General features: G+C 47.3%; 2 non-coding genes across 2 annotated transcripts; both read right to left on the reverse strand.

Moving 5' to 3' along the window:
• Window positions 1-11,409: 11,409 nt before the first annotated feature.
• Window positions 11,410-11,528, reverse strand: LOC137500732 (5S ribosomal RNA). The gene has a single exon (XR_011018233.1). It is a non-coding gene; the product is annotated as a 5S ribosomal RNA (ribosomal RNA).
• An 11,665-nt stretch (window positions 11,529-23,193) lies between these two features.
• LOC137500733 (5S ribosomal RNA) lies at window positions 23,194-23,312 on the reverse strand. The gene has a single exon (XR_011018234.1). It is a non-coding gene; the product is annotated as a 5S ribosomal RNA (ribosomal RNA).
• Window positions 23,313-24,069: the final 757 nt, after the last annotated feature.

Consider the following 24,069-nt stretch of genomic DNA (forward strand, 5'->3'; position numbering starts at 1 on the left):
GGCCCTTGATAATTTTGCGGACCTCTGCAGGCGTCACTTTTTCGATGTCATTGTCTGGAGTCCATTGTCTTATGAAAGTTGAGACCTTTCTTCGTGCGGCACGAGTCCGTAGTTCGTCATTGTCATCGTTAATATCGTCATGTGTCACACATTGATTCTCAATAGAATCAGCAAAGGCCTCAGCTTTATCGTAAGGGGAGAATACCAGGCCCCTAGTGCCGTGAATAGCTCGGCTAGGTTCCCGGGTTCGAGTCAGACAGCGGGTGGTTTTCCAGAAATTGCGGTCTGGCTCGTGTTCTGTAAGGGAGCGGCAGAATTCTTCCCATTTTTCAATCTTGCGCTCCAACAATCGTTTGCGGACTTCCCGGGCGAGTTCGTGGTATTCCGCCCGGTCAGCAGGGTCACGGTACAATTGCCATCTTTTCCTATATCTATTCTTAATATAGATCAAATCCTTGAGGAGATCTGGTGTACCATTATCGTCCCGATGGCTCGTGTTGATATTAATATTATTATTATTATTATTATTATTATTATTATTATTATTATTATTATTATTATTATTATTATAATTTGGATTGTTATTATTATTATTATTATTATTAATATTGGGATGGCAACCAGGGCCAGTCGCGTTCCCGCCATGATGAGCGGGAGTACGAATGCCATTGTTGCGCATCCCATTGTTGTTGTCATGGGCCGAAATGGAATTTCGTGCAGCATTTAGAGCATATTTCCGAGCATTCCCCATCTTATTATAGAGATGTTGAATAGCCCGGTCAATATCCTCCCTGCTGCGAGGTTCGAAGGGCTGTAAATTTTTGTTAACGTGCCATCGGAACTTATGGAAATTCATAGGAATACGGTCAACAATGGGAGATGGCGCCTGTGGGCGGGACCAAGCAAGATTGAAAATAATGGGATCATGGTCAGAATTTAGTACATTTGGGACCGAAAAAGTAATGCTGGGTGCATAATATTTAGATATCGCAATGTCAATAACATCTGGACGTCCGCGAGCCGGATAAATAGTGGGCTCAGTCGGACCATGAACTTTAATATTACTATCCCTTACAAAACGTTGTAGTATTCTCCCCTTAGGGTTTGTCACTCGTGAATTCCAGTCAGGATGCTTGGAATTGATGTCACCACAGATGATAGATGAAACGCTCCCATTGTTATTTAATAATGTTTCAATTTCCAAGGTATGAAGGGGAGCATTAGGAGATAAATAAGCCGCAATAAGCCTGTAATGGAAGTTACCATGGTGGAGTTCAATACCAAGAGATTCAATTACACCCTGAGGGAGGGGGTCAATGAGGTGGTGAGTAAGGCTAGACTTAATCAGCACCGCCACGCCCCCCGCCTCAGCGTGAAGCCGGTCTTTACGGTACATAGTGAAATTTTTAATTTTGAAAATGTGAGGGGGTTTGAGCCACGTTTCACCTAGCAGCATGATGTCAATATTGTAATCAGAAATAAACGACTCGAGTTCATATTTCTGATTAACAATACTCTGACAGTTCCAAGCACAGACTGTCAAGTCCATTGTCAGAATAAATCAAAGATTTAAGGTTCTGAGAAGTACTGCAATGCAGCACCTATCAGAACGGTAATCTTGTCAAATGTATTCTGACACTGTTTCAGTTTAGAAGTGGTGTCTTTTAATATCGGCATTAGTTTCGAAAAATTTATCTGCCTGCAGATGTCAAGTATATCCTTAAGGCCTGACAGGTCAGACCCCAAGGAGGATGATGAGGGGGTGGGCTCGGTAGGTGGGGGGGTAGCACCAGTCACTGCATTAGCAAAGGTAATATTCGGATTTATTTCCTTTGCTATGAGAGTACGTTTTTTCTGGGCTTTTTCATACTCTCTGGCTATTTTTGCCTCCATAATATTTCTGAAGAGCGAGCATCCCCTCCAGGAGGCAGGATGCTCACCCTTACAGTTAGCGCACTTGGCCTTAGCTTCGGGGGTTAAGGGACAAGCTGCGGTGGGATGGTTATCACCACATTTAACGCATCTTACAGGCATATGGCAGTAATTGGCGGTGTGACCCCACCGTTGGCATTTAAAACACTGAGAGGGACCCTCTCTTCCCTGATAGGCCTCAATGGTAACCCTCGTACCACACAAATATTTCAGAGAGTAGATAGTCTCTGAAAATTTTGTCCTAGGGAGGGTCACGCTCATGACGCTCAGCGGTATCTGTGTGTTCGACACAGGGTCTTTTCTGGTGAACTGGTAGATATCACGGGGTTCGTAGCTGAGCGCCATGAGCTCGTCTCGAACCCAGTCAACACCCACAGATGGTACAATATTCCTAATAATTACTTTAAGTAGCCTATTGCTAGGCAGCTGGTGCGTATAGTGAGCACTACTAGAATCCTCAAAATATTTCTTCATTAGGAGGTAATCCTCCTCATTTTCAGCATGAAACTTTATGGAGTCTCTCTGATTTATCGCCCGTATTTCCCCAGTGCATTTAGTTTTAAGGTAGTTAAAATGACGCTGATAGTTTGCCTTGTCGTACACAACAATAGGCGGAACAGAGATTTTCCTAGGGGCAGAAACCTCCATGGTCTCACTCACAGCCCCACCAGGGTTCGAGCCCTCTTCGATCCCAGCCTGAGCATTTTCAGGCAGGGATTGGGAGGAAATAGGCTGGGACTCAGACACGTTTCCTGGGCTCGTCTGAGTAGGAATAAAAGCAGCACTATCTGTATTACCACTGGTGGGCAAAGACTCAAGCACTTGAAAACTATTTCGTAGTGGTAGCGGAGCAGCTGTATTCTTAGTCTTTCGCTGCTTAGAGCGTCTCAATTGAGCTTCGGCTACCTTACGTTTAGCATTTGAAAAGAGCTTAAAAGCAGGAGCATCTTTACCATGAGGAATGGTATGCGACTTACAGGTTTCGTTGATGACAGCCTGGAGCAAGGATGGATCAACATCAGGTAACACGTGGATCTTGGATTCGGGAAGAGGCGGCCACTGATTAAGGGAAGCACAAGACGAAGATGCGCTGGACGGAAGGGAGCTAATATTTCCCCCGCCTCCCGGCGGGGCAAACGCCATGATTAAAGAAAGTCACAGGAGTAAAGGATAGAAGGCACACAGCAAGGCGAAGAACACACACACAGTCGGACAACAATGCACTAAGCAACAATGTACTACAGTCCCCACGCTTCCACCAAACACCACGGAGATAACAGAAACACAACCGTCACGTATGAGGCTTTGGAAGGGAATGAATTTTTCGGCCCCCTTGCAATTCTTTTTAAGACCGAGAGGGCTGCATGCGACTAGCCAATGAGCGCAAGCTTACTGCAGCCTTATTGGTTGGCTCGTAACGTTGAGCAACCTTGCAGGCTACAAAACTGGTGCGCAGAGTGATTCGGTATCATTTTCCCTTCGAAGTAGAGCAGCAGAGCATCATAGCATCATGTCAGGACGAGGAAAGGGAGGAAAAGTGAAGGGCAAGTCCAAGAGTCGCTCCAGCCGTGCAGGCCTGCAGTTCCCTGTCGGCCGTATCCACCGTCTCCTCCGCAAGGGAAACTACGCTGAGCGAGTGGGTGCTGGGGCTCCTGTGTACCTGGCTGCAGTCATGGAATACCTGGCAGCTGAAGTTCTTGAGTTGGCGGGCAATGCAGCCCGTGACAACAAGAAGACCAGGATCATCCCTCGTCACTTACAGTTGGCCATCCGTAACGACGAGGAGTTGAACAAGTTGCTGTCTGGAGTGACCATTGCCCAGGGTGGTGTTCTGCCCAACATCCAGGCAGTGCTCCTGCCTAAGAAGACCGAGAAGAAGGCTTAAGTTCCTGTTCTCGGTCAGGGCGTTGGCTCACCGGAAAAATATAAATAAACGGCCCTTTTCAGGGCCACCAACTCCTTAAGATAAGAGCTGTTTGTCTATCATGCTGCTATAGCTATCTTAGCAGAAGTATGGAGAAATCCTGAAGTGATAGAGCAGTTCAGACAACTCTCCTAATAATAATGATAATAATAACAATAATGAGACACTGCAAATATGAGGGCATCTGTAACATTAGCCAGGAGAGCACAAGAATAGCCTTTCCTTTGAGGTTATTTATTTAAGGGGGAAATGAGTAAGGTAGCTCCAGGCCCCTCTTAATATTTAATTTTCAGAAGGGAAGGAAGAAGGAAGTACATTATAGATTTCTTTTCATTTCATTTATGCTGTATAATTCTGTTCTTGACTGCTGGATACTACCAACCTATGCATGTAAGAACACACACTTAACTAGAAAGGAAAGGAAAGGATACTTAAAGTAGTATATTTACAATACTTTGTCTTTTAGACGTGCACAGCAAGGAAGATAATGTTTGTTTTCTCTTGTTAGCATTAAAATGTAGACATCATAACTGATAATGAGGGCTTTTTTCCGTGCAGGTTTCGGGGAGATGACTGTTTTGAGAGGGAGAATAGCGCAAGCTACGTTAGAGGAGTACTGTAAGTGGGACTCTGTGCTCTTTTGAGAGGTAAGTGGTGGCCCTGAAAAGGGCCGTTTTTTAAATACTGCATGCTCACAAACGGGAGCACGCTCGGAGGAGACTTAACCACCAAAACCGTACAGGGTGCGTCCCTGCCTCTTGAGAGCATAGACGACATCCATGGCGGTCACGGTCTTCCTCTTGGCGTGCTCGGTGTAGGTGACGGCATCCCGGATAACGTTCTCCAGGAATACCTTGAGCACGCCACGGGTCTCCTCGTAGATAAGTCCCGAAATACGCTTGACTCCACCTCTGCGAGCGAGACGTCTGATGGCAGGCTTAGTGATGCCCTGGATGTTGTCTCGGAGCACCTTCCTGTGACGCTTGGCGCCTCCTTTGCCGAGTCCCTTGCCTCCCTTGCCTCGTCCGGTCATGATAGATCAGTAGAGCTGCGAGTTCAGAGCTAGAATGCGGCTGGCACTCGAGGCCCCTCGCTTTTGTTGAAAGTGCCTGGCCCCGGTGACGTCAGCACCGCCCGGCCAATGGGAGTGCAGCTGCTACCGAGGGTGGGGGAAGCGAAGCAATAAAACAGTCGGGCAGCAAGCCCCCGAACCATTCTTCCTGGGACGAGTCGACAGTGAGCACGTGATGGCCCGTACTAAGCAGACTGCACGTAAATCTACCGGAGGCAAGGCCCCGCGCAAGCAACTGGCCACCAAGGCTGCCCGTAAGAGCGCGCCTGCCACCGGAGGAGTGAAGAAGCCTCATCGCTACAGGCCCGGTACCGTGGCCCTGCGTGAGATCAGACGCTACCAGAAGAGCACTGAGCTTCTGATCCGCAAGCTGCCCTTCCAGCGGCTGGTGAGAGAGATAGCTCAGGACTTCAAGACCGACCTGCGCTTCCAGAGCTCGGCTGTCATGGCCTTGCAGGAGGCCAGTGAGGCCTACCTGGTGGGTCTTTTTGAAGACACCAACTTGTGTGCCATCCACGCCAAGCGTGTCACCATCATGCCTAAGGACATCCAGCTCGCCCGCCGCATCCGTGGCGAACGTGCCTAAGTCCGGTGCTTGTCTTATGGCTGGAGCTTTACCAAACGGCCCTTTTCAGGGCCACCAAAATTTCCTAGAAGAGTAGTTATTGTCTCTCTGGTCTAGGATAGAAGGAAAACGAAAAGAAAAAAAGCTAGTGGTTCCTCTAGGTTCAAGGAAAAATCTAAGAGTAACAGAATATAATAATAATAACAATAATAATAATAATAATAATAATAATAATAATAATAATAATAATCTTGAGTATTGAGTACAATAATTCATTAATTAATATCTAGGACGTGATAGTAATAATAATAATAATAATAATAATAATAATAATAATAATAATAACAACAACAACAGCAACAGCAAAAGTGCAGTAAGTAAGGATAAAGAAAAATGTAGTTAAGTACAATAATAATGAAATTTGAAGAGTGAGTCGCCCCGCAATGAGACAAACTAGCCTGTTTAGGAGGCAGAGATAGGAGAGGCCAGGGTTCCAGCCTTGGACAGTGACTGACATAATATGCTCTCTTGGGGAATAAAATTGATGGCCCTGATAAGGGCCGTTTTTCCTCTGCTCCTACGAGAGCAAGAGGTGCGTGTAGAAGGAAGCAAGAACATGAAATGTCCTCACTTCCTTTTTGCTGGTGCCTTTTTAGGCGAGGCCTTGGGCTTAGCGGCCTTTTTAGGCTTAGGTGCCTTAGGTTTCTTAGTGGGCACCTTGGCGGCCTTCTTAGCCTTGGAAGGAGCCTTCTGCTTGGGTTTGGGAGCAGGAGCGGCCTTCTTCTTCTCGGCAGGCTTTTTGGAAATGGCTTTCTTGGCTGCAGCCTTGGCTCCACCAGCCTTCTTCGCCTTGGGGATGCGCTTCTCCTTGGGGGCAGCGGACCGCTTGACAGGGGCTGCGCTGGCCTTCTCCGGCTTGGCAGCCGAAGCGAGCTTGAAGGAACCTGAAGCTCCCTTCCCCTTGGTCTGGACCAGCTCTCCGGAAGCCACGGCAGATTTCAGGTACTTCTTGATGAAAGGGGCCAGCTTCTCAGAGTCCACCTTGTAGTTGGCAGAGATGTACTTCTTGATAGCCTGCAGAGAAGATCCACCTCGTTCCTTCAGGCTCTTGATGGCACTGCCCACCATCTCGGAGGTTTTCGGATGGGCAGGCTTGGTGCGAGGTTTCTTCGATGCAGAAGCCTTGCTCTTCTTGGGCGACGCCTGGGCCGGAGCCGAGGCGGGTGCAGATGCTGCCGATGCTGTTGCTGTGTCAGCCATGGTCACGATGAGAATGTGTTCGCGCGCTCCCCTGGTTATCTGAGTGTATCAGGCTACTCGGACCGCGCAGGAAACAGCAGTGGCTGGCTGTCGGGTGGGTTGCGCGGCGACAAGTTGGGGACGTGCTTCCTAGCTCCTTTCTCGTGCTCCCTGCGTCTTTAAGGGGTGGGTTACAATCAGGGTTCGGTTAGGAAGGGATAGTCAAAGGTTTGACGCTGCTCCTCAGGTGGCAGAAGTACTCGTCACCTTGCTTCGGGCGTCCTGATGGAGGTGCGTTCGATGGGCAGCATTTCACCAGCCGCCTCTCCATGCCGACGTTTAGGGGCGGCCGTCGTCGTCGCGACGCCCCCGGGAGTGACCCCCTCTTACCTGAAGGAAGCCCAATCCTTCCTCTAGCAATGGAGCTGAACGGCCATCCTCAGGCTCTAACCCCTTCCGAGTGAGAGCAAAGGCAAGTCAGCCTTTAGGTAGTTTTCCACAGAGTGAAGCAGACCTGCTGTAATCTGCCTCTTGTAGCTTTGCTTGAAAGGACCTACAGGATAAAGGACATAAGTTAGAAGCTAGCCTCCATGACTCGTTCGACTCCTGCTTTCCTGCTGGTAGCGCCAATCTCGTAAAGTCCTAGCCTTTAGGCCTCTATTTATAAGGCTCTCAACTCTGTACAGTCTCTCACATCCAGCAGCTTTCAGCCCCTGTCGGGGGTCGAAAGCTCAGGTTGGGAAAAGGGACAGCCTGCCCAAGGGAACCTCTAGATGTTTCTTAGGGCATAATTAAATTTCCAGTTCGCTACAGAGCCTGTACCGCCTCAGGAGAGGCTTCACCCCTCGCCTGCTGGATGGAGGCATTGTGAGTCGTATCTTACTGCCTCCAGTGGGCTGCGAAGGCAGGATCGAGAACACCGTGACGGAGGAAGGGGCAGTCAGTCCAGACTCTTCAAAGAACAGATTTCCTGTACCAGGAGATGATAAGTCTGTCAGTTTGATAGACCTGGCAACATCCCTTACCTTCGGTCAAATTTCTTTAGGATGAGAGACCCTTTGAGACAGCAACTCAGCAGATTTATTGGAAGGAAGGAAGGAAGGAAGGAAGGAAGGAAGGAAGGAAGGAAGGAAGGAAGGAAGGAAGGAAGGACCATGGTTTCCCAACAAACTTCTCTGCAAGACATTGCCACAACTTACAAGGGAAAAAATGTAAAGGTTTGAGGTGCTGCAACACTCATACAGCTAACATCTCACTTAAATGGTCCTGAAAGAAAGAAAGAAAGAAAGAAAGAAAGAAAGAAAGAAAGACAGAAAGAAAGAAAGAAAGAAAGAAAGGAAAATAATAATAATAATAATAATAATAATAATAATAATAATAATAATAATAATAATAATAATAATAATAAGAAGAAGAAGAAGAAGAAGAAGAAGAAGAAGAAGAAGAAGAAGAAGAAGAAGAAGAAGAAGTTGTGTTTAATGACCCTTCAATAGGAGTTTATTTTTTGAGAGAAGCTAGTGTTTTTACCTTGAATATGTATACTCTGAACGAGGTGAAGCAGAATTTGAAGCCAACTGATCGCGCCGAGACTCGATCTTGCTACCCACCTTCATCATACAGAGTAGCGTATGACGATGATGATGATGATGATGATGATGATGATGATGATGGTAGTAATAACTGTATCCAAAATTCAGGTAACATCAGTTTTTACTCGCAAAATGGTTTCATGATTTCTTTGGCTAAGAGAACCAAGCGGTAACCCTAACCTCGAAAATGAATTGTCGCTCTCGATTTATAAGATGCCCTTTCTTTCTTCGGCCTAGTCGCTATCTAGTCGGCAGTCGTTTGAAATCGTGCAGGTTTCTGCATGGTTCGACGTGCGTATCCTACTAGCAGTTGAAGTCAGCGTGAAATTAAGTACAGTACAGTAACTATGTGTAAGATCTCCTTCACTTGGTGAGACAAGTTGTAGGGCCAAATAAAGGTACAGAGAGCAGAGAGAGCATTACATAACATAGAGCTAAATATGCACTGTACTTGGGTTGATGGTGTATTATACTGAACGCCCTCTTCCCCCCCTCCCCCTGCCATTACATCTTTACTGAATGATTCTGCACAACGTTCCCTGCTGTTAATATTAATCCCCTACTGGGTTTTAGCTTAACGGTATCACTCGGTAATCATCATCATCATGACAGCCTCTGTCCTTCATGCTAAAAATCAGCTGCAGAGAAAAGGACCCTTTGTGTTCTTGCCATTATTATTATTATTATTATTATTATTATTATTATTATTATTATTATTATTATTATTATCATTATCATTTACCTCAGCGAATGAAAGCCCATGTATGAACATTTTTTTGTACATAAGCAACGATCAGCTGCTTTACCGACACCTTGTAATCCAAGAAAGAAAGAAAGAAAGAAAGAAAGAAAGAAAGAAAGAAAGTAAGTATAGGGGTACCTAACCACTCCTGAAAACTACTTTCATTGAAGGTTGTACTAGGCCAAACTCTAGAGACCTCTTACTAAATGGTACCATACTACAGGGCAGGTGTAAAAAATAGTTAATGAAACCGTATAATGAAAGGTACAGACTTAAGAGCAAGTGGCGTACTGGCTTATTATCCCTCCCTTCCAGGACCCTTCTTGCAACCACTAACCACCACCTACACCCCTGCCCAAGCAGTATTCGAGCATCGGGCTGTGTGATGTGGTCGCCTTAGAAGTTTGTGCTAGACAATACCCCAAAGAAAGTAGGTGGTTTAAGACAGGCAATAAAGTTTTAAGTTTTACTCCTCTTCCCTCAAATATGAAGAGAAGTACACCATAATGAGGGGTACTAAGCCATTTAAATTCATGACAGAGACCTGATGATTCTTAGCCCTGCTGATCTAGGGTGACACTTGATATAACCAGGCCAGACCCAGTACCTGAATATTTTTAGGTTATCCAAGCCAAACCTGGGTTATATATTGCCCGAAATATGTAGCATCTACCCTGTAATTAGAAGATGCAGGTGTGACTTCACGACTGGTGATGATATAACGGAGCACAATTTAGCATGTTAGGTACTAGTAGATCCACGATCAGCCCTAGCCGTGTCTGATGCAGAAATCCTAACCTGACTTGGGAAGAACGGTAACTTATTTCTTTCTTTCTTTCTTTCTTTCTTTCTTTCCTTGAACGCTAGCCTGTAGTAGTAAGGCAAGAGGCAGTGATCAGGTGGTCAGCAAAAGGACACATTATTGCTTGAGTTCGAAATTGTCCACTGCCTTAAGTAATAGTCGTATTAGTAGCAGTAATGGTGGTGGTGGTACTACTAGTAAGGTTATGTTCACTATTATCTTACGCCTTTCGTAGATGCCGAGGTGCCGGAAGTTTGTCCCGCAGGAGTTCTTTTTATGCGCCCATATCTACAGACCATCGAAATATCACACGAGTGAGCCGGTGTCGAACCTGTCAAGTAGGGCTCAGAATGGTCTAATTTTAATTCTAGGACGGTAACAGTAACTATACGGAGTTCCGATTCGTTCTACTCAATTTATCACTTGCCAAAAGATCGGTCAGCTGACGTACAAACAACAAAAACGAGTGCTTTCCTCCCTTCACCTAACCTAAAACGTCACGACTCTTTGAACTAACCCTTGTCGTCAAAAGGTTACCTTCTCAGTCTTATTTGAAGGGCGTCTCGTCTTTGATAGAAATGAAAGAGTTTTACAAGTTCCTAGGCTTCAAAACTACGTTACATCGCAACACACGCACTTCGAAGATAGCGGGCTGTGTGTAGGCCACTGTACTGCACTGGTGCCCTACCGTTCGTAAGGAAGCCCGGGAGAGACACGAGCGTACTACAAACTTGTAACTTATTGCCGAACCGTGTCGTAATTTGAATAGCTACTTACCTGAAAGAACATAAAAGGAAATTGTTCGACTCTTTGAGGGGCTGCTAAATGCCGCGGTCGGTTGCTAGGACATGGCTTTCATTGTAATCACGACAGTGTCGATGACGTTGCATGGAAACCACCTTCCTCGCGATTTTCAAGGTGGGCGGGGAGTTTAGAAGCCTCGTTCCGCCCTTTAATAATCTTAATATTGGGAGAAATAGGACGTAGAATGATGTTATGTGCCATAAGAGGCCTGCAGGATAAGCTACACTAACCTAAAAGAATAAGAACAGCAAGTTTAGACATAGGGACGTACGATAGGAGGTACGAAAGTTAAAATCCTGGCACGAGTAATTGGAAGCGGTGCTAGGCTCAGCAAGGGTCCCCTAGGTCGACACACACACACACACACACACACACACACACACACACACACACACACACAGAGAGAGAGAGAGAGAGAGAGAGAGAGAGAGAGAGACGACGAATAATAATAATAATAATAATAATAATAATAATAATAATAATAATAATAATAATAATAATAATAACAACAACGATGATGATGATGTCGCCGCCGCCAGGTTAGGCCGGTCACCTAGGAGGAAATGCAATACTACGCTAAGCTTCGTTCCTGTATAGCCACGGGGTCGAAGAGCAGCAAAAGGTCTAGCTAGTTTCAGACGTAACAAAAAACGTGATTTAAGCAATTTCTGCTGGCCTGAGGCAAAAGTTGAAAGTAAGTTGTCGTACTGGGACTGGGAAACTTGGTAAAAAGGGAATTGAGCCAACGGCACGTGGTGTTCCCAAGCGGTCACCCATCCAAGTACTGACCACGCCCAATGTTGCTTAACTGCGGTGATCGGACGAGAACCGGTGTATTCAACATGGTATGGCCGTTGGCGAGAGAACGGAGCTTGAAACGTCCATACGAACCGCAAAGCGAGTTTCCTGGAGGTCTTTGTGGCGCGGGGGCGTTGGCAATGGTGCAGGGGTGTGCTCGGAGGTCGCCGTCGCGGAGCGGGCGCGGGTGGTTGTCGCGCTCCGCGGCGAAACGTACCCTAACTCGACTTAACCCCACTTCTCGTAACCTAACCCCAAAAAAACGCGCGCGCTGGCGCGCGCGCGCACACACACACGGGAAGTGTCGAGGGTTGTAATAATAATAATAATAATAATAATAATAATTACTGAAGGTGGTTGTGAAGGGGCCGGCGCTGTAGCGCAGGGGCAGCGTGCCTGCCTCGTAGCTGGGGGGCCCGGGTTCAATTCCCGGCCAGGCAAAGGAATTTTACCTCGATCTAATGGCTGCTTTGAGGTCCACTCAGCCTGCTTGCTTAGGGGCTGTAGTGCCATGGGGCTTGGTCTGGTTTTCATTGTAAAGGACAAAGCAGGAGGATTTTTAGCAATAAGGTAATGTAGTAGTAGTAGTAGTAGTAGTTCTTCCCTCCTTAGCTTATGATTTGAATGTTTTGCACTGTCTTTCGATGTATATGAAGTAGGACAGATAGATAAAATCAGAGTGGAGTTGATAACAAGGCTAACAGATGCTGCTCTTTTTTTTAAAGGTGTGGTGGCCCTGAAAAGGGCCGTTTGTTAAGAATGCAGCAAGGCAGAAAACCTGGCACCTTACTTGGAGCTGGTGTATTTGGTAACTGCCTTGGTACCCTCACTGACGGCGTGCTTGGCCAGCTCACCGGGCAACAGGAGGCGGACGGCAGTCTGGATCTCCCGACTGGTGATGGTGGAGCGCTTGTTGTAGTGGGCCAGACGGGAAGCCTCAGCGGCGATGCGCTCGAAGATGTCGTTGACAAAGCTGTTCATGATGCTCATCGCCTTGCTGGAGATGCCAGTATCAGGATGTACCTGTTTAAGCACCTTGTAGATGTAGATGGCATAGCTTTCCTTCCTCTTGCGCTTCTTCTTCTTGTCTCCCTTGGAGATGTTCTTCTGGGCCTTGCCGGCTTTCTTGGCTGCCTTTCCGCTTGTCTTGGGTGGCATGGTTGTCTGGGATGTCTCCTAGAAAGTAAATTTTTCGGCCCCCTTGCAATTCTTTTTAAGACCGAGAGGGCTGCATGCGACTAGCCAATGAGCGCAAGCTTACTGCAGCCTTATTGGTTGGCTCGTAACGTTGAGCAACCTTGCAGGCTACAAAACTGGTGCGCAGAGTGATTCGGTATCATTTTCCCTTCGAAGTAGAGCAGCAGAGCATCATAGCATCATGTCAGGACGAGGAAAGGGAGGAAAAGTGAAGGGCAAGTCCAAGAGTCGCTCCAGCCGTGCAGGCCTGCAGTTCCCTGTCGGCCGTATCCACCGTCTCCTCCGCAAGGGAAACTACGCTGAGCGAGTGGGTGCTGGGGCTCCTGTGTACCTGGCTGCAGTCATGGAATACCTGGCAGCTGAAGTTCTTGAGTTGGCGGGCAATGCAGCCCGTGACAACAAGAAGACCAGGATCATCCCTCGTCACTTACAGTTGGCCATCCGTAACGACGAGGAGTTGAACAAGTTGCTGTCTGGAGTGACCATTGCCCAGGGTGGTGTTCTGCCCAACATCCAGGCAGTGCTCCTGCCTAAGAAGACCGAGAAGAAGGCTTAAGTTCCTGTTCTCGGTCAGGGCGTTGGCTCACCGGAAAAATATAAATAAACGGCCCTTTTCAGGGCCACCAACTCCTTAAGATAAGAGCTGTTTGTCTATCATGCTGCTATAGCTATCTTAGCAGAAGTATGGAGAAATCCTGAAGTGATAGAGCAGTTCAGACAACTCTCCTAATAATAATGATAATAATAACAATAATGAGACACTGCAAATATGAGGGCATCTGTAACATTAGCCAGGAGAGCACAAGAATAGCCTTTCCTTTGAGGTTATTTATTTAAGGGGGAAATGAGTAAGGTAGCTCCAGGCCCCTCTTAATATTTAATTTTCAGAAGGGAAGGAAGAAGGAAGTACATTATAGATTTCTTTTCATTTCATTTATGCTGTATAATTCTGTTCTTGACTGCTGGATACTACCAACCTATGCATGTAAGAACACACACTTAACTAGAAAGGAAAGGAAAGGATACTTAAAGTAGTATATTTACAATACTTTGTCTTTTAGACGTGCACAGCAAGGAAGATAATGTTTGTTTTCTCTTGTTAGCATTAAAATGTAGACATCATAACTGATAATGAGGGCTTTTTTCCGTGCAGGTTTCGGGGAGATGACTGTTTTGAGAGGGAGAATAGCGCAAGCTACGTTAGAGGAGTACTGTAAGTGGGACTCTGTGCTCTTTTGAGAGGTAAGTGGTGGCCCTGAAAAGGGCCGTTTTTTAAATACTGCATGCTCACAAACGGGAGCACGCTCGGAGGAGACTTAACCACCAAAACCGTACAGGGTGCGTCCCTGCCTCTTGAGAGCATAGACGACATCCATGGCGGTCACGGTCTTCCTCTTGGCGTGCTCGGTGTAGGTGACGGCATCCCGGATAACGTTCTCCAGGAATACCTTGAGCACGCCACGGGTCTCCTCGTAGATAAGTCCCGAAATACGCTTGACTCCACCTCTGCGAGCGAGACGTCTGATGGCAGGCTTAGTGATGCCCTGGATGTTGTCTCGGAGCACCTTCCTGTGACGCTTGGCGCCTCCTTTGCCGAGTCCCTTGCCTCCCTTGCCTCGTCCGGTCATGATAGATCAGTAGAGCTGCGAGTTCAGAGCTAGAATGCGGCTGGCACTCGAGGCCCCTCGCTTTTGTTGAAAGTGCCTGGCCCCGGTGACGTCAGCACCGCCCGGCCAATGGGAGTGCAGCTGCTACCGAGGGTGGGGGAAGCGAAGCAATAAAACAGTCGGGCAGCAAGCCCCCGAACCATTCATTCCAAGCCTATGCTCTGAGCTGACAACATCACCAGAGAGCCCAGCCCGAGCAAGTCTCCTGTCACCCGCCAGCATACTGTCGTCTCCCGTTGACTGCTTCGCCTGCGGTACTCTCAGTACCGCCCACAGCCACTTGGAGCGCTACACCGAGCTTCCTGCCAAGCGAGCCCCGGCTCGCCCCCAGTCACCGACCGCCAGCCGCTCCAGAGAGTCCCGGCATCGGCCGCCATCTTGCCGTTCCCAGGGCGGTCCGACTTTCTGCATATACTCCTACAAGTCGTTCTGCGGTCTCTCATATTCCCACCAGGGAAGTCGTCCGGTGTGGACACTCAGACAGCCAGCCTGCACTCCACCGCCTTCAGCAAATTTGTCAGGCTCCTAGTGTGGTCACCTGTTCGTGCCTTGTCCCGGCGCGACCCGGTCAAAAACTACACCTGGCACGACTGGTACCCACTTCGAGCATCCCCAGGTCCTCATTAGAGTTTGACCAAGCAGTGCTAGCTCCTACCAAGTCCCAGTACCCCCGCTCCCTCACCTACCATGTCCACCTCATCTCATAATATGGCTCCCCCCGGTGGATTGAGTAGCTGGGGCCCATATTTAAACTTCAATATCCCTATGACCATCGACTTCACTCACACCAATCCTGAATCTCACTGTGTTGCCATACGCTCACCTCCAAACAAATCCAAATCCTCACTCCGTAAGCACAGAATGAAAATTGCAACCCTCCTTCACTCTCAAACCCCTCTAATCCATGATGTAAACGAAGATCCAGAAACCAACATCGTCTATGTCTTCCCCAAAGACCCTTCCTCTTGCCAACCAATCGCTCAAATACTTCATGACAATAACCTAGAACATCGTCTCTTCACCGCATCTCCAAAAGAAGACCAACAGCAAGTGGAAGAAGAAGAACCAGAAGAAGATGAAGAACATCCCTTCGAACATCCCTTCCACTACACCCGCAAAGACACTCCCTTCCCCATCTCTTCTAAATGCAATTTCATTCTTATTCCGTTATCTAAACCTGGACCAGTACCTCTCACCCGTCAATCCGTCATTCAAGCCATAGAACCCATCATATCCCACCACATAGCCGTCATTGAAGAAACACATAATAACCATATGATAATCACCCCCACCTACAATAAATCCATGCAGACCATCCTGAATAAGCTCAAGCAAGCAGACATTCCACCTCCCATAGTCATTAACCTATCTGACAACTCTACTACTCAGTCTCCTACTTTCACTGCCACTGTTACCGCTCCAGCACCCACTCCCCCACCTACCCAGTCCACTGAAGCCCAGACCAACCCCCCACCCACACTAACAGACACGGGATCTGGTCCTAGTGACCATATCCCATTCACACATGACAAAAACACGCAGACTGGGAGGAGGCGCAGAAAACCTGCCCCCAGGCTCACCTCACGCACCAACACACCAACTCCCCATAAAACACTCAACACTACCTCCCCATCCTTAGTCACACAATGCTTTAACTGCCTTAAGCTCAACCACACCGCTGCTTCATGCACGGAAGGCACTCGCTGCAACCGGTGTGGAGGCCCCCACCGCCATACCGATTGCACAATACCAAGGGACCAGGCGAGGTGCGCGAACTGCGAAGGCAGTCACGCTGCCTCATATCCTGGCTGCCCCTACATCAAGCAGGCAGTTAGAGCCCACTACAAGAACTCCAGACACTTACACACTTCCAAACCCCCACCTCACCCCAACCTACCTCCCTCCTACCATAGTACCATCCCTGCCTCCTACCATGGTACCATCCCCCAACCCAACCAGGAAACCAACCACCTCCTACGCCTACTAATCAGTCTACTGTCCCCCCAAGCTAATCCAGTACTCCCCCCCATGCCCAACAGACAGCTAATAGTATATTAGCCCAAGACACCCACCTCCCTCCAAGTCACGTGGTTATCCCCTGCCAAGTAGCCCCTATCAGTCACCCTCACTCCCTGAGTCAGTCGTACACTCACTTCCTCACCTTCTTCTTCTAGCACTTTATCATTGATGGTTAAGCAACATTGGGCGTGGCGTCCACCTGGATGGGTGACCCACGTCACACCAGCTTACTACCCCATCTCAACGCACGAACAAACTATAACCTAATGATAAGCCCTGGCTCAAACCAGGGCCTCCTACGTGCGTCGCCCCTTACGGGGCGCAGGTCATATTCTGACCAGTTACGATGTTTGAAACTGGACTCCCCTACCACATACCATCATTCTGTCCAGCATATCTGTGAAGGAGATAGCACCCAAGACCTAATCGGTCGGAGGGCTACAATCCTCAACAGAACCTAATCTCTGGTTTCTGTATGAGACTTGGGGCATGGCCCCGAACCATTCTTCCTGGGACGAGTCGACAGTGAGCACGTGATGGCCCGTACTAAGCAGACTGCACGTAAATCTACCGGAGGCAAGGCCCCGCGCAAGCAACTGGCCACCAAGGCTGCCCGTAAGAGCGCGCCTGCCACCGGAGGAGTGAAGAAGCCTCATCGCTACAGGCCCGGTACCGTGGCCCTGCGTGAGATCAGACGCTACCAGAAGAGCACTGAGCTTCTGATCCGCAAGCTGCCCTTCCAGCGGCTGGTGAGAGAGATAGCTCAGGACTTCAAGACCGACCTGCGCTTCCAGAGCTCGGCTGTCATGGCCTTGCAGGAGGCCAGTGAGGCCTACCTGGTGGGTCTTTTTGAAGACACCAACTTGTGTGCCATCCACGCCAAGCGTGTCACCATCATGCCTAAGGACATCCAGCTCGCCCGCCGCATCCGTGGCGAACGTGCCTAAGTCCGGTGCTTGTCTTATGGCTGGAGCTTTACCAAACGGCCCTTTTCAGGGCCACCAAAATTTCCTAGAAGAGTAGTTATTGTCTCTCTGGTCTAGGATAGAAGGAAAACGAAAAGAAAAAAAGCTAGTGGTTCCTCTAGGTTCAAGGAAAAATCTAAGAGTAACAGAATATAATAATAATAACAATAATAATAATAATAATAATAATAATAATAATAATAATAATAATCTTGAGTATTGAGTACAATAATTCATTAATTAATATCTAGGACGTGATAGTAATAATAATAATAATAATAATAATAATAATAATAATAATAATAACAACAACAACAGCAACAGCAAAAGTGCAGTAAGTAAGGATAAAGAAAAATGTAGTTAAGTACAATAATAATGAAATTTGAAGAGTGAGTCGCCCCGCAATGAGACAAACTAGCCTGTTTAGGAGGCAGAGATAGGAGAGGCCAGGGTTCCAGCCTTGGACAGTGACTGACATAATATGCTCTCTTGGGGAATAAAATTGATGGCCCTGATAAGGGCCGTTTTTCCTCTGCTCCTACGAGAGCAAGAGGTGCGTGTAGAAGGAAGCAAGAACATGAAATGTCCTCACTTCCTTTTTGCTGGTGCCTTTTTAGGCGAGGCCTTGGGCTTAGCGGCCTTTTTAGGCTTAGGTGCCTTAGGTTTCTTAGTGGGCACCTTGGCGGCCTTCTTAGCCTTGGAAGGAGCCTTCTGCTTGGGTTTGGGAGCAGGAGCGGCCTTCTTCTTCTCGGCAGGCTTTTTGGAAATGGCTTTCTTGGCTGCAGCCTTGGCTCCACCAGCCTTCTTCGCCTTGGGGATGCGCTTCTCCTTGGGGGCAGCGGACCGCTTGACAGGGGCTGCGCTGGCCTTCTCCGGCTTGGCAGCCGAAGCGAGCTTGAAGGAACCTGAAGCTCCCTTCCCCTTGGTCTGGACCAGCTCTCCGGAAGCCACGGCAGATTTCAGGTACTTCTTGATGAAAGGGGCCAGCTTCTCAGAGTCCACCTTGTAGTTGGCAGAGATGTACTTCTTGATAGCCTGCAGAGAAGATCCACCTCGTTCCTTCAGGCTCTTGATGGCACTGCCCACCATCTCGGAGGTTTTCGGATGGGCAGGCTTGGTGCGAGGTTTCTTCGATGCAGAAGCCTTGCTCTTCTTGGGCGACGCCTGGGCCGGAGCCGAGGCGGGTGCAGATGCTGCCGATGCTGTTGCTGTGTCAGCCATGGTCACGATGAGAATGTGTTCGCGCGCTCCCCTGGTTATCTGAGTGTATCAGGCTACTCGGACCGCGCAGGAAACAGCAGTGGCTGGCTGTCGGGTGGGTTGCGCGGCGACAAGTTGGGGACGTGCTTCCTAGCTCCTTTCTCGTGCTCCCTGCGTCTTTAAGGGGTGGGTTACAATCAGGGTTCGGTTAGGAAGGGATAGTCAAAGGTTTGACGCTGCTCCTCAGGTGGCAGAAGTACTCGTCACCTTGCTTCGGGCGTCCTGATGGAGGTGCGTTCGATGGGCAGCATTTCACCAGCCGCCTCTCCATGCCGACGTTTAGGGGCGGCCGTCGTCGTCGCGACGCCCCCGGGAGTGACCCCCTCTTACCTGAAGGAAGCCCAATCCTTCCTCTAGCAATGGAGCTGAACGGCCATCCTCAGGCTCTAACCCCTTCCGAGTGAGAGCAAAGGCAAGTCAGCCTTTAGGTAGTTTTCCACAGAGTGAAGCAGACCTGCTGTAATCTGCCTCTTGTAGCTTTGCTTGAAAGGACCTACAGGATAAAGGACATAAGTTAGAAGCTAGCCTCCATGACTCGTTCGACTCCTGCTTTCCTGCTGGTAGCGCCAATCTCGTAAAGTCCTAGCCTTTAGGCCTCTATTTATAAGGCTCTCAACTCTGTACAGTCTCTCACATCCAGCAGCTTTCAGCCCCTGTCGGGGGTCGAAAGCTCAGGTTGGGAAAAGGGACAGCCTGCCCAAGGGAACCTCTAGATGTTTCTTAGGGCATAATTAAATTTCCAGTTCGCTACAGAGCCTGTACCGCCTCAGGAGAGGCTTCACCCCTCGCCTGCTGGATGGAGGCATTGTGAGTCGTATCTTACTGCCTCCAGTGGGCTGCGAAGGCAGGATCGAGAACACCGTGACGGAGGAAGGGGCAGTCAGTCCAGACTCTTCAAAGAACAGATTTCCTGTACCAGGAGATGATAAGTCTGTCAGTTTGATAGACCTGGCAACATCCCTTACCTTCGGTCAAATTTCTTTAGGATGAGAGACCCTTTGAGACAGCAACTCAGCAGATTTATTGGAAGGAAGGAAGGAAGGAAGGAAGGAAGGAAGGAAGGAAGGAAGGAAGGAAGGAAGGAAGGAAGGACCATGGTTTCCCAACAAACTTCTCTGCAAGACATTGCCACAACTTACAAGGGAAAAAATGTAAAGGTTTGAGGTGCTGCAACACTCATACAGCTAACATCTCACTTAAATGGTCCTGAAAGAAAGAAAGAAAGAAAGAAAGAAAGAAAGAAAGAAAGACAGAAAGAAAGAAAGAAAGAAAGAAAGGAAAATAATAATAATAATAATAATAATAATAATAATAATAATAATAATAATAATAATAATAATAATAATAATAAGAAGAAGAAGAAGAAGAAGAAGAAGAAGAAGAAGAAGAAGAAGAAGAAGAAGAAGAAGTTGTGTTTAATGACCCTTCAATAGGAGTTTATTTTTTGAGAGAAGCTAGTGTTTTTACCTTGAATATGTATACTCTGAACGAGGTGAAGCAGAATTTGAAGCCAACTGATCGCGCCGAGACTCGATCTTGCTACCCACCTTCATCATACAGAGTAGCGTATGACGATGATGATGATGATGATGATGATGATGATGATGATGGTAGTAATAACTGTATCCAAAATTCAGGTAACATCAGTTTTTACTCGCAAAATGGTTTCATGATTTCTTTGGCTAAGAGAACCAAGCGGTAACCCTAACCTCGAAAATGAATTGTCGCTCTCGATTTATAAGATGCCCTTTCTTTCTTCGGCCTAGTCGCTATCTAGTCGGCAGTCGTTTGAAATCGTGCAGGTTTCTGCATGGTTCGACGTGCGTATCCTACTAGCAGTTGAAGTCAGCGTGAAATTAAGTACAGTACAGTAACTATGTGTAAGATCTCCTTCACTTGGTGAGACAAGTTGTAGGGCCAAATAAAGGTACAGAGAGCAGAGAGAGCATTACATAACATAGAGCTAAATATGCACTGTACTTGGGTTGATGGTGTATTATACTGAACGCCCTCTTCCCCCCCTCCCCCTGCCATTACATCTTTACTGAATGATTCTGCACAACGTTCCCTGCTGTTAATATTAATCCCCTACTGGGTTTTAGCTTAACGGTATCACTCGGTAATCATCATCATCATGACAGCCTCTGTCCTTCATGCTAAAAATCAGCTGCAGAGAAAAGGACCCTTTGTGTTCTTGCCATTATTATTATTATTATTATTATTATTATTATTATTATTATTATTATTATTATTATTATCATTATCATTTACCTCAGCGAATGAAAGCCCATGTATGAACATTTTTTTGTACATAAGCAACGATCAGCTGCTTTACCGACACCTTGTAATCCAAGAAAGAAAGAAAGAAAGAAAGAAAGAAAGAAAGAAAGAAAGTAAGTATAGGGGTACCTAACCACTCCTGAAAACTACTTTCATTGAAGGTTGTACTAGGCCAAACTCTAGAGACCTCTTACTAAATGGTACCATACTACAGGGCAGGTGTAAAAAATAGTTAATGAAACCGTATAATGAAAGGTACAGACTTAAGAGCAAGTGGCGTACTGGCTTATTATCCCTCCCTTCCAGGACCCTTCTTGCAACCACTAACCACCACCTACACCCCTGCCCAAGCAGTATTCGAGCATCGGGCTGTGTGATGTGGTCGCCTTAGAAGTTTGTGCTAGACAATACCCCAAAGAAAGTAGGTGGTTTAAGACAGGCAATAAAGTTTTAAGTTTTACTCCTCTTCCCTCAAATATGAAGAGAAGTACACCATAATGAGGGGTACTAAGCCATTTAAATTCATGACAGAGACCTGATGATTCTTAGCCCTGCTGATCTAGGGTGACACTTGATATAACCAGGCCAGACCCAGTACCTGAATATTTTTAGGTTATCCAAGCCAAACCTGGGTTATATATTGCCCGAAATATGTAGCATCTACCCTGTAATTAGAAGATGCAGGTGTGACTTCACGACTGGTGATGATATAACGGAGCACAATTTAGCATGTTAGGTACTAGTAGATCCACGATCAGCCCTAGCCGTGTCTGATGCAGAAATCCTAACCTGACTTGGGAAGAACGGTAACTTATTTCTTTCTTTCTTTCTTTCTTTCTTTCTTTCCTTGAACGCTAGCCTGTAGTAGTAAGGCAAGAGGCAGTGATCAGGTGGTCAGCAAAAGGACACATTATTGCTTGAGTTCGAAATTGTCCACTGCCTTAAGTAATAGTCGTATTAGTAGCAGTAATGGTGGTGGTGGTACTACTAGTAAGGTTATGTTCACTATTATCTTACGCCTTTCGTAGATGCCGAGGTGCCGGAAGTTTGTCCCGCAGGAGTTCTTTTTATGCGCCCATATCTACAGACCATCGAAATATCACACGAGTGAGCCGGTGTCGAACCTGTCAAGTAGGGCTCAGAATGGTCTAATTTTAATTCTAGGACGGTAACAGTAACTATACGGAGTTCCGATTCGTTCTACTCAATTTATCACTTGCCAAAAGATCGGTCAGCTGACGTACAAACAACAAAAACGAGTGCTTTCCTCCCTTCACCTAACCTAAAACGTCACGACTCTTTGAACTAACCCTTGTCGTCAAAAGGTTACCTTCTCAGTCTTATTTGAAGGGCGTCTCGTCTTTGATAGAAATGAAAGAGTTTTACAAGTTCCTAGGCTTCAAAACTACGTTACATCGCAACACACGCACTTCGAAGATAGCGGGCTGTGTGTAGGCCACTGTACTGCACTGGTGCCCTACCGTTCGTAAGGAAGCCCGGGAGAGACACGAGCGTACTACAAACTTGTAACTTATTGCCGAACCGTGTCGTAATTTGAATAGCTACTTACCTGAAAGAACATAAAAGGAAATTGTTCGACTCTTTGAGGGGCTGCTAAATGCCGCGGTCGGTTGCTAGGACATGGCTTTCATTGTAATCACGACAGTGTCGATGACGTTGCATGGAAACCACCTTCCTCGCGATTTTCAAGGTGGGCGGGGAGTTTAGAAGCCTCGTTCCGCCCTTTAATAATCTTAATATTGGGAGAAATAGGACGTAGAATGATGTTATGTGCCATAAGAGGCCTGCAGGATAAGCTACACTAACCTAAAAGAATAAGAACAGCAAGTTTAGACATAGGGACGTACGATAGGAGGTACGAAAGTTAAAATCCTGGCACGAGTAATTGGAAGCGGTGCTAGGCTCAGCAAGGGTCCCCTAGGTCGACACACACACACACACACACACACACACACACACACACACACACACACACAGAGAGAGAGAGAGAGAGAGAGAGAGAGAGAGAGAGAGAGACGACGAATAATAATAATAATAATAATAATAATAATAATAATAATAATAATAATAATAATAATAATAACAACAACGATGATGATGATGTCGCCGCCGCCAGGTTAGGCCGGTCACCTAGGAGGAAATGCAATACTACGCTAAGCTTCGTTCCTGTATAGCCACGGGGTCGAAGAGCAGCAAAAGGTCTAGCTAGTTTCAGACGTAACAAAAAACGTGATTTAAGCAATTTCTGCTGGCCTGAGGCAAAAGTTGAAAGTAAGTTGTCGTACTGGGACTGGGAAACTTGGTAAAAAGGGAATTGAGCCAACGGCACGTGGTGTTCCCAAGCGGTCACCCATCCAAGTACTGACCACGCCCAATGTTGCTTAACTGCGGTGATCGGACGAGAACCGGTGTATTCAACATGGTATGGCCGTTGGCGAGAGAACGGAGCTTGAAACGTCCATACGAACCGCAAAGCGAGTTTCCTGGAGGTCTTTGTGGCGCGGGGGCGTTGGCAATGGTGCAGGGGTGTGCTCGGAGGTCGCCGTCGCGGAGCGGGCGCGGGTGGTTGTCGCGCTCCGCGGCGAAACGTACCCTAACTCGACTTAACCCCACTTCTCGTAACCTAACCCCAAAAAAACGCGCGCGCTGGCGCGCGCGCGCACACACACACGGGAAGTGTCGAGGGTTGTAATAATAATAATAATAATAATAATAATAATTACTGAAGGTGGTTGTGAAGGGGCCGGCGCTGTAGCGCAGGGGCAGCGTGCCTGCCTCGTAGCTGGGGGGCCCGGGTTCAATTCCCGGCCAGGCAAAGGAATTTTACCTCGATCTAATGGCTGCTTTGAGGTCCACTCAGCCTGCTTGCTTAGGGGCTGTAGTGCCATGGGGCTTGGTCTGGTTTTCATTGTAAAGGACAAAGCAGGAGGATTTTTAGCAATAAGGTAATGTAGTAGTAGTAGTAGTAGTAGTTCTTCCCTCCTTAGCTTATGATTTGAATGTTTTGCACTGTCTTTCGATGTATATGAAGTAGGACAGATAGATAAAATCAGAGTGGAGTTGATAACAAGGCTAACAGATGCTGCTCTTTTTTTTAAAGGTGTGGTGGCCCTGAAAAGGGCCGTTTGTTAAGAATGCAGCAAGGCAGAAAACCTGGCACCTTACTTGGAGCTGGTGTATTTGGTAACTGCCT

The sequence above is a fragment of the Anabrus simplex genome, chromosome 4 (genome assembly GCF_040414725.1).
Source record: "Anabrus simplex isolate iqAnaSimp1 chromosome 4, ASM4041472v1, whole genome shotgun sequence".
NCBI classification, from domain to species: Eukaryota; Metazoa; Arthropoda; class Insecta; order Orthoptera; family Tettigoniidae; genus Anabrus; species Anabrus simplex.